This window comes from Chiloscyllium punctatum, chromosome 37, assembly GCF_047496795.1.
Source record: "Chiloscyllium punctatum isolate Juve2018m chromosome 37, sChiPun1.3, whole genome shotgun sequence".
Lineage (NCBI taxonomy): Eukaryota > Metazoa > Chordata > Chondrichthyes > Orectolobiformes > Hemiscylliidae > Chiloscyllium > Chiloscyllium punctatum.
Window position 1 is genome coordinate 2,286,423 of NC_092775.1, and position 11,179 is coordinate 2,297,601.

An 11,179-nucleotide genomic window follows, 5' to 3' on the forward strand; every position below is an offset into this window, starting at 1 on the left:
GTGGGACTTGAACTCTAGCCTCCCAGGGGTAGGGACACAAGAGGGCCCATTCTTAAATTACTCAAATAATTTACATCTTGCAAACCACTCTTGACATTCCCCTTCAAAACCCCAATTAGATCTTAGCCTGATCCTCCATGTCTACAAGCAAAAAAACTGTATATTTTTAACATTATCTATCGATTAATGACAGAGTACAGGTTAGATACAGAGTAAAATACCTTCTAGACTGTATCTAACCTCAATATATATCTGTCTTTGGAGTCTTTGATGGGAATAGCGCAAAGTTGTCTATGCTGTCTTCAAACAATCCTAGAGCACATACAGCAGAAGATTAGAGAGTGTAAAGTTTCCTCTACACCATTCCCATCAAACACCCCCACCACAGGCACATCGCAGGATTAGATAGGAGAAAAGCTCCATCCACACTTTTAAACCAGAAGTAATGTGCCCTCGATACCGTCCCTAAAAAACACTCCCAGGGCAGGTAACCATGCCAAACTCCCTCTAAGGTGGCCCAGATGGGGAACAATAGTCACGTAAAGTTCCCCATATACAATCCCAAATCTTCCAGTTAATAAAAGGGGCGGCATGGTGGCTCAAGGGGTGGCACAGTAGCTCAGTGGTTAGCACTGCTGCCTCAGGTTCAATTCCAGCCTCAGACGACTGTCTGTGTGGGTTTCCTCTGGGTGCTCCGGATTCCTCCCACTGTCCAAACATGTGCAGATCAGGTGAATTGGCCGTGCTAACTGGCCCACAGTGTTAAGTACTTTAGTCAGAGGGAAATGGGACTGGGTGGAGTACTCTTCGGAGGGTCAGTGTGGACTTGTTGGGCCGAAGGGCCTCTTTCCACACTGTAGGGAATCTAATCTAATCTAATCTAATCTAATCTAAATGCCAAAACCTTTTCTGAACCATACAAAATTCAAGTTAAACAGTATAATAACATGAATTGTGAGTAATGTGAATTAAATGTTTAACAGATTAAATTATCTGATAATTAGCACCAGCGATGCTTCAGATTTTAAAAATCTTGTCTAGGAGTTATAAGGAAACGGGTTCAAGCCTCACTCGAGAGATTTAAGTCTATAACCTCGGCTGACATTTCTGAGTGAATGCCACATTGTCAAAGATACTGCCTTTCAAAAGTGATATTTAAACTCACATTGGTATACCCCTCACGATGGTCTAAGAGATCTCCAGGCACCATCGAGAAATGGTTGCCCCTTGTTTCAATTGCACTAATTATTTCATTGCCATATGTTGGGCAAAATCAGTCATGCATTTCCTAAATTGCACTAGTGATCACACTTCTCTAACTGTAAAATATATTGAGACATCCTGACAGCTTGGAAGGTTCTACAGAAATGCACATGATCATTTTTTAATTAATTGTATATATTCTATCACATTTAAACATGCCCAAGACTGGCATATTACAAATCTTTTATAAATTAGGATAAGTTTAAGTCTGCACAGAAAACCAATCAGCCACCCTTGCTAAATGCAAAATTTAAAATTTGTCTCCTAAAGTTTCCGGATGCTAGCCATAATTTAAGATCAACATTACTAAGAGTTTGGTGGATAAAGTTGTCAAGAGGTATGGATCAATGGCACATAATTAGACAAAGGAACAGATCAACCATGAGTTCATAAAGTCATAGAGATGTACAGCATGGAAACAGACCCTTCGGTCCAACCCGCCCATGCCGACCAGATATCCCAACCCAATCTCGTCCCACCTGCCAGCACCCGGCCGATATCCCTCCAAACCCTTCCTATTCATATACCCATCAAAATGCCTCTTAAATGTTGCAATTGTACCAGCCTGCACCACTTCTGGCAGCTCATTCCATACACATACCACCCTCTGCGTGAAAACATTACCCCTTAGGTCTCTTTTATATCTTTCCCCTCTCACCCTAAACCTATGCCCTCTAGTTCTGGACTCCCCCACCCCAGGGACAAGACTTTGCCTGTTTACCCTCTCCATGCCCCTCAATTTTGTAAACCTCTATAAGGTCACCCCTCGGCCTCCAACGCTCCAGGGAAAACAGCCCCAGCCTGTTCAGCCTCTCCCTGCAGCTCAAATCCTCCAACCCTCCCAACATCCTTGTAAATCTTTACTCAACCCTTTCAAGTTTCACAACATCTTTCCGATAGGAAGGAGACCAGAACTGCACGCAATATTCCAACAGTGGCCTAACCAATGTCCTGTACAGCCGCAACATGACCTCCCAACTCCAGTACTCAATACTCTGACCAATAAAGGAAAGCATACCAAACGTCTTCTTCACTTTCCTATCTATCTATTACTCCACTTTCAAGGAACTATGAACCTGCACTCCAAGGTCTCTTTGTTCAACAACACTCCCTAGGACCTTACCATTAAGTGTAGAAGTCCTGCTAAGATTATTGAATGATTGACCATTTATTTTGCCAATCCATGATAATAAGATTCTCACTTTGAACTCAGTGAGTTCTACCTGTAAGCTAGCCTGCCTCATCATCTGCATCCCAAGAAAGAATTTACAGTTACATTAAATACGAACAAATGAATTAAGATCAGGAGTAGGTGATTCAGCCTCTCTCAACTGTTCTGCCATTCAACAAAATCATGGCTGATCTGATTTTGGCCTCAACTCCACATTCAAACCTATTCTCAATAACCTCTGACTCCCTTGTTGGTCAAGAATCTATCAATCATCTCCCATGTCTTTAAAAAGTCAACGACTACAACTCTCTGGGAGCACTATTCTTAAAAACCCAGGATTCTCAAAGAAAATTTCCTCCTCATTCCATCTTAAATGGGAAACTGTTTACCTTTAAAGTGCATCCTCCAATTCTAGACTCCATCAAGAGGAATCATCCATTGACCATCCTGCCTATCCATTCCCCTCAGGATCTTGTATATCTCAATCACATCACCTCTCATTTTCCTACATTGGATACAGGTCCAGCTGGTCCAACGTTCCTCATGAAACAAAGCCCCACATCCCAGCAATCAGTCAAATCCACTTTCATGGAACTGCTTCCAGTGTATTCACATCCTTTTCTGAAAGAGGAAGACCAAAACTGTACAAGACAACAACACCCACATCCCACAAGTGAATTAAAAATATAGGCTGATAGCTTGACAAAGTGACTATCGGAAGAGGTATGTGAGATGTATGAACCAGTTGGACTGAATGGACTGTTCCTGTGCTGTAAATTCTATACTGTACTACACTGTGTAAATTGCTGCAGGACAGCAGGGAGAACATCTTGTTCTTCAAAATAATGTAATGGAAATTCAGCCTTTAATTCATTCACACTTCAATATCATTTATTTAATCAAATAAAAACCATAGGTCCCAGTCAAGGTTTTAAAACAAAGTAAATAATTTAAGTAACTAGTTCCATATCTAGAAGACCTCAAACACAAACACCAGAACATTCTTAAGCTCTCTCACTTCCGAGATAGTTTATTTGGGCTATTAGTCTCAAGACCCCAACCGAAGATTCTGTGTTTTTTGAGGGAGCTGCTGTTTAGATTAGATTAGATTACTTACAGTGTGGAAACAGGCCCTTCAGCCCAACAAGTCCACACCGCCCCGCCGAAGCGTAACCCACCCATACCCCTACATGTACATCTACATATACCCCTTGCCTAAGGCTACGGGCAATTTAGCATGGCCAATTCACCTGACCTGCACATTTTTTTTTTGGATTGTGGGAGGAAACCGGAGCACCCGGAGGAAACCCACGCAGACACGGGGAGAATGTGCAAACTCCACACAGTCAGTCGCCTGAGGCGGGAATTGAACCCGGGTCTCCGGCGCTGTGAGGCAGCAGTGCTAACCACTGTGCCACCGTGCCGCCCACTATTTCAAGATAAAACTCCATTCAACTCCCCAGGACTGCTCAAGGTTACCAAAGTGTGTACGTATTGAATGCAGAATTATATCACATAGCTCCTTTACTTTTTCTCCCCACCTCCTATTCTCCATAACCAGATGATGAAAAACCCCAAGAAAAATGACAACAACAACCTACAATCAGTAGTACGGAGAGGTCGGGCCACAAGACATCATTAAGTGGACTCTCATCCTCGGACACCTGAAAGTTAGAACATTATATGAATACCAGGCCAGCTGTGAAAAATATAACTCTTATGTAGTAAATAAAAATTTCATTCAAATATCCCATTTTCTCATGTTTTTTACCCCATTTTTTCTGAATCTGAAGCACAAAGATGCTGTTTGGCCCATCACTTCTGTGCCAACTCTTAGAAAATTTTCCAATTATTTTCACTCTCTCTGTTCTAGTCCTAAACCATCAATTCCAATTTAAAGTTATTACCAAATCTTCTCCCAACATACTTTTTAGGTCACATATTCGAGATCTTAACGCATTATATAGATACTGTTTTTTTTGTAGCCAATTACAGTGAAGCTTCTGGTTACAGCTCTTTGACCGTGAAAAGAATTTTCTTCTGTTGAATCAAAACCCTTTATCATTTCTGAACAACTCAGAATCTCCTCTGGCCCCCTCTGCACTCACCCAGCTTCTCTAGCTCACTCATGTATTTCCTTCTCTTGGAGTTGCAACACTATGGACCTTGTTGAAAGTATATAGCCATCATACATAGTGCCAACAACAATAGCTGTATGATACGTTTGCTTCACTCTACTTCGCCTGCAGGCTTGGAGACTTGAACTATCTTTTAAGTCAACCAGGTAAATAATAACTAATCAGGACCATGAATGTGCCGCACTTTATGTTGACCATGACACCTATCATAGAAATTTGACCTTAACAACAAACATCACAACTGCAGAAACATTAACTGTTGCTTGGTCAGCCTTTGACAGACTGCCCCACACATCCAGAGTACTTGGAGCCAGTTCTCCAAAAGCCCGAAAATATGCTCAATATTCCTGACCATTACATCTGTCCTCAGAATGTAGAAAGCATCCTCTACAAAAGGAATCAAGGTCGCCATGAGATGAAAATGCATAACTTCTATTCAATGTTGTGAAGCAGCATGCAGTACTGCAGGTGGGACGGACTTTAAAGCTGGATTTCAGATGGAATTTTGCTTAAGGCTACGCAAGGCACTGATAAAAAGCTGAACTGTATCTAATATAACCAATCCTACTAATACCCTAACATACCAGCTTGATCAGATGAGGGTCTACAGGACTACACAGAATTTACATGTTAGAAACCAGGTCACATGGCCCAAGAGGTTGATGGCAAGGTTTATGCTGCAAACAAGCCTACTCCCACCCATATATCAGTCTTTCCTTTTATTCTTTTCTTCCTCAGGTTATCTAGCTTTCCCCTAAATGCATCCGAACTGTTCAGCCAAACCACTTCCTATGGTAGCCAGTTCCACACTTTCACTATTCTCCAGGTAAAGACACTTCCTCTGAGTTCTGCATTCCCATCAAGTCCAAAACCGAGAGCACAGGTTTAAGGTGAGAGGGAGAAGATTTAAAAGGGACCTAAGGGGCAACCTTTTCAAGCAGAGGATGGTGTGTGTATGGAATGAGCTGCCAGAGGAAGTGATGGAGGCTGGTACAATTACAGCATTTAAAAGGCATCTGGATGTGTAGGTGAATAGGAAGGATTTAGAGGGATATGGTCAAGTGCTGGCAAATGGGACCAGATTAGGTTGGGATATCTGGCTGGCATGGACCGAAGGATCTGTTTTCATGCTATACATCTCTATGACTCTAAGTCATGATATCTTATCGTCATCTGACATTAACAGAGACAGTCCACCAGAAGACAGAACAATCAAGATGCAGGAAGCTGAAGCTGAAGCTGGGACCAGACAAAGGAGATCTCAGGATCCGGGTGGCCCACTGTGCCAGAAGTGCAAACATGCTTTTTGACTTTAATGGGCATCACAGCAAACTTGACCACACATTCACCTAACACGTACTGCACACAAGGAGTAGCATGAGTGCAAGAGGTGAGTACTTAGAATGTCACAGCACAAACTTACCTAGAGGAATGCTCACATCATTGTAATAAAGTCTTACTGCCCACATTAGCCTTACAAGGGATGTATTTAAAAGCTTTTAAAATTTACTTGCATTTTACTACTCTATGTTGAGCTCTTACATGAATGCACATTGCTTGGCAAGGAACAAAGTAATGAAGCAGCACCATAAACAAAAGGTATTGAGGACAGGCTGAAACCTTCAAATATATTTACTGAGAATAAAGATGTAACTGTTTCCAAATATCATTTTGGGTGTGTTAGGCCAGGGAAAATGAACAGATGCAGTCAAAATAAAATTTAAAATCAAGATGAGTACATGTATTTGATCACTGAACCCTTGCTGAAAATCATATGCAAAATTGAGACAGGATCAGACTTGCTGTGGTACCCTTTGCAGCTGAATAGTGCACACACACGGTCCTGCCTTGCAATGAAGAACAACTTCAGTGAAGCACTAAAGGGACAACAATGGTCATGGACTGATATGTCAAAGGAGTTTGCAACTTCTGTTGGGTTGGGGTAAGGGATGGGAGGAGGGAGGTCAAAGAAATATCTAAATTCAAAGCAACAGCAAATTTTTCTGAAGTCATACTAAAAATGTATCATACTTTGCTTTCAAAAGCACAAAATATAACTTTTTAAACATCTAGATTTTAATATAAAGACAAAATATTAACTTTGCTTCTCTGTCCAAATATGCTGCCTGGCCTGGTGAGTGTTCCCTTATTTAATGAGTAAGCTTTTATAGGATTTTTAGCTTTTGGAAAAGAAAAACTGAGAAATCCCTGAAATATTTTACCTTTACTTCCAATAACAAAATATTACTCAACATGTCAATCTGAAAAATCAAAGTAGCATATGAATTGACAATATAGATAGTTAAACAAATCTCAAGAGTTACTAATGCTTAAATATTAGGAAGCATTTCAAAATGTGCCTAAATTATAAATCAATCTAGATTTTGGAGATAAAATAAACTTTTCAGAAACTCATCAACTCTTATGCTGATCAGTAAAATATATGTAATCTTCCATGAGAGCACAAAAGAATTGTAGAAATTTCTTATTTAGTAAAATTTCATATAACTTACCCCCTTAAACTAAAATTTTATTTGCAAATTAATCTCTGCAATATATATGAACTGTGGAATATCCTGTACAACCACATACAAACTCCAGCTTTATCCCTAGTGCAAATGAATTATTCTTCTTCCCTGTTTCTAAATCTTTAAAGCAGTAAGAGACAGATCCAAAACACTACATCTCCCTTCAATCAGTGAAGTCACCAAGTGACACAGGCACAAAATTTTATCCCAACTGTACAATCCCAGGCACAAGAGTATTACACTTTTTAAAAATGCCCCTTTTACAGAAAAATACATTCTTATTTAAGACTGCAAGTTAATGTACAATTTCAATGCAAAATACCTTGACAACTCCGCAAAGAAACTACATGGAACCAAAGTGACAAAGGAGAGTTGTTTTAAAAAAAAGACTCTGAAGTCCACTACCACATGCATGAGAAAATAGAGGTGACATAGAGTCGGTCCAAATTGTCCATGCCGACCAGATATCCCAACCCAAACTAGTCCCACCTGTCAGCACCCGACCCATATCCCAACTATCAAAATTCAACTCCCCCTTATCTTATACACTCCATGCACTCGATTTAATGGCTTTCTTTCTTTGAGGGAAATAAACCTCTGAAAAGCAAAAAGTGCAATTTGTTTGTTTCCACGTAAACCTGTGTAATTAGAGCAAAGATGCTCATGTTACTTCATTGCTCCAGACCCAGAAATAGTCTTCCCCCACAGAAAGGGGTGGGCTTTTGGTGGAAGCAAAGACGGATCGTGAAGAATCCAGGGAGTGGGGGGTGAGGGAGATGGGTATCGAGAGTGGGAGGACAAGAACGGAGGAAGGGGAAGCAAGAGAAGGAGATGAGACCATGGTACAGTCGGAATAGGTGGGTGGCACAAGGAAAGCAGGGAACAGTGAGAATGGGACAGAGGAGGAACAGGTGACACGAGCAGGCAGAACAGGACTGGGAAGACGAGAGCAGGAATACAGCGACAACAGAGAGAAAGAGTGGGAATGGGGCAATCAGATTGGGGGAAGCAAAAACAGAAGTTGCTGGAAAAGCTCAGCAGGTCTGGCAGCATCTGTGGCAGAGAAATCAAAGTTAACCTTTCATGTCCAGGGACCCTTCCTCAGAAGGAATATTAACTGAAATATTAATATGGATTTCTCTTCACAGATGCTGCCAGACCTGCTGAACTTTTGCAGCAACTTCTGTTTTTGTTATTGATTTACAGCATCCACAGTTCTTTCAGTTTTTATTTAGAATGGGGGAAGAATGGGAATGAGATAAGGAGTGTATGGAGTGTGTTAATATGGCAACAGGAATGAGCAAAAAGGAAATGGGGTGATGAGAGTGGAAGATGGAGAATAAATGATGGAAGTAGTGGGAAAGAGGGGGAATGGGGCAGTGGGAGTGGGGATGGGCAGGAATGGGGCAACTAGAGTGGGAATGGGGCAATGAGAAAATAAGGGAATTGAGAGGGGGAAAGCTGATTGAGACTAGAGGCGAGTAATTGTGGATTGGGAGAAAGCAATGTGGTAGGTTTAAACCCTCAAACCTCTGAGTAGTTCAGAGCCCAGCTGATGGAAGGAGGATTCAGCCATCATTTCACACTCCATTTGGATTAAGGAAAGGTGGGGGTGATGATTCAGACAGAGGGCGAGGGGAAGAAAAGTCTACCTCTGCTTTCCAACCACTTCCATTGCCCAGAGCCCGAGGTGATAGTTTCCCTCACAGGTAAACTGAGGAGAAAGATGCTGTGAGGAGGGAGACGGCACTGACTGGAACAGCAAAGTTACCACAACTACTTACCTAAAATGGCCACTGCTGCAGCCAAAATACAAACAGCTATTATTTGGGAACTTTACTGCCGACGGTGCTCGCACAGGCTCCAGCGCGCAGGCTGCTAGCGGAAACCCTCCCCCTCCCTCCCCCCCTCAACACACACAGACACAGAGAGAGAGAGAGAGAGAGAGAGCGGCCCGGACAGCCCACTGACCGCCCCGCCCCATACCCCACATAGTCCCGCCCAACACCCCGCATAGCCCCGCCCCACACACACACTTACACACCCTATTGGGCCGGCTGCGCGCCCGTCAACACTCCCGGGATTCCCATTGGTCGGCCGCCGCTGTCACTCACAGGGGTCAGGGGTGGAGGGAGTGGGGCGGCGCTTCCCGTTGCAAAGCAGGGTAAAAGCGTGCGCGCGGCCGAACGAGGCGGGAGCGCGGAGTTGGAGGAGGCGGGGGGAGGGGGTGAGGATCGGGGAGCGGGAGCGCGCGGCGAGGGGGGGTAGGGGCCTGTTGGAGGTGGGGAAGGGGATCGGGGGCACGCCGGAGGGTGCGCGGGGAGTGGGGGCCAGGAGGAGGTGCCAGCGGCCCCCCCCCCCCCCCCCCCCCCGCTGCCGGGCTCCCATTGTGCGGGCTTTGCTTTCTGATCCAGTCCACACAACAACAAAGAGCAAATAACCCATCAATGCAAACCACACTTCCTCATGCACTTGCAGAAAATGCAAACAAACCCATTAAATTCATTGCATTTCCCCATTTCTGCAAACCCTGCTCCTGTCGGCTCTTCTTATTGATCAGCGACATCATACACAAAGCAAAATCCCCATTGCAATATCCACGTCCTGCTCATGTTTCATTTCCCGGATGTAAGGAGAATGCTTGCATTTTGTTGTCGGTTTTGTTTTTTTTTGCAGAAAGCTCTGGAAAGTTTAATATCACAGCCCCCACTAAAAAGGTGCAGCACCAGCAGCTCCATGTGTAGAACCATATTCACATCCACTTTTCCCCCTTCCCCACATGGTCTGAGCTTAGCTGCACCCCACGTTCCCAAGCAGCAACTCACAAATATACTTTTATTCACGTTAAAACGAATAAACCCTTCAGGTGAAACACAGACACTAAACCACTCCTTCCTTGACAGTTGAAAATCAAATATTCTGCATGCTGCTTCAAATAGGGTCCTGGGGCGTCTTGAGACAAAGACACTGAAGAGTGCACGTTCATAGTTCCTTGAAAGTGGAGTTGCATGTCAACTGAGTGGTAAAGAAGGTGTTTAGTATGCTCGCTTTTACTGGTCAGGAAAGATGTTATACTTGAAAGGGTTCAGAAAAGATTTACAACGTTGCTGGAATTGGAGAGTTTGAGCTTTAAGGAAAGGCAGAATAAGCTGTGGCTATTTTCCCCGGAGCATTGGAGGCCAAGTGGGGACCTTATACAGGTTAAAATCATGAGGATCATACATAGGATAAATAGACAAGGTCTTTTCCCAGGGGTGCGTGAGTCCAAAACTCAAGGGCATAGCTTTAACATGAGAGGGGAAAGATTTAAAAGAGACTTGAAGGGGCAACTTGTTCATGCAGAGAATGGTGCATGTATGGAATGAACTGCCGGAGGAGGTGGTGGAGGCTGGTAGAATTGCAACATTTAAAAGGTGAATGGGGATATGAATAGGAAGGGTTTAGAGGGATATGGGCCAAGTGCTGGCAAATGGGACTAGATAGTTTAGGATATCTGGTAGGTGAGGTAGAGTTGAATGGAAGAGTCTGTTTCCATGCTGTACATCTCATGACTATCTTCCTGATAAAGAACTTACTGCTGATTTAATTTGTTTTCATTCATATTCTGCCATTGGTCCCGGATATGCTCATGCCTATTTGGAATGTGGGCAAGAGTAATGGGTCAGTCATTGCTCTCAACTCCTAATGACATAAGTCAATGAAGAGTCAGCGTGCTGTGTGGGATTGAAATCTCAAATGTATAGAATAGAATAGCCTTTGTTATCAGGAGCACTCAATGAGTGTAGTGAAAAGTTTATAATTTTGCCTCTCAGCACCATTTTAGGTAATAGAGTACCTGAGAGCCAGAGCAGGTAGATTAGGAAGGACCTTGACCTCAAACCAACTAGGGTGTTCTCAACCTGAAATGTTAGCTTGCTCTCTCTCTCTCCATGGATGCTGCCTGACCCACTGTGATTTCCAGCATTTTTAGTTTTCAATACAGATTCCAGCACCTGCAGTAATTTGCTCCTACATGGAGTTTGAATTTCATGGGATATCTTTTGCTGCTAATCCATTAATGAACATAACAGTCTTGACCC

General features: G+C 43.1%; 1 protein-coding gene across 3 annotated transcripts in view; it reads right to left on the reverse strand.

The window, feature by feature from the left end:
* The window catches only part of chd6 (chromodomain helicase DNA binding protein 6), a 255,925-nt gene extending 246,934 nt beyond the window's left edge, over positions 1-8,991 (reverse strand). The window contains exons 1-2 of one of the 3 annotated variants that reach the window (XM_072556107.1): positions 8,885-8,991; positions 4,036-4,098 (exon numbers count right to left, since the gene is read on the reverse strand). The gene's annotated coding sequence lies outside the window, so the exon portion shown is untranslated. Of the gene's footprint in view, positions 1-4,031; positions 4,099-8,884 lie in introns of all 3 variants that reach the window. The other 2 variants (XM_072556109.1, XM_072556108.1) reach the window with 2 other exon arrangements.
* Positions 8,992-11,179: the final 2,188 nt, after the last annotated feature.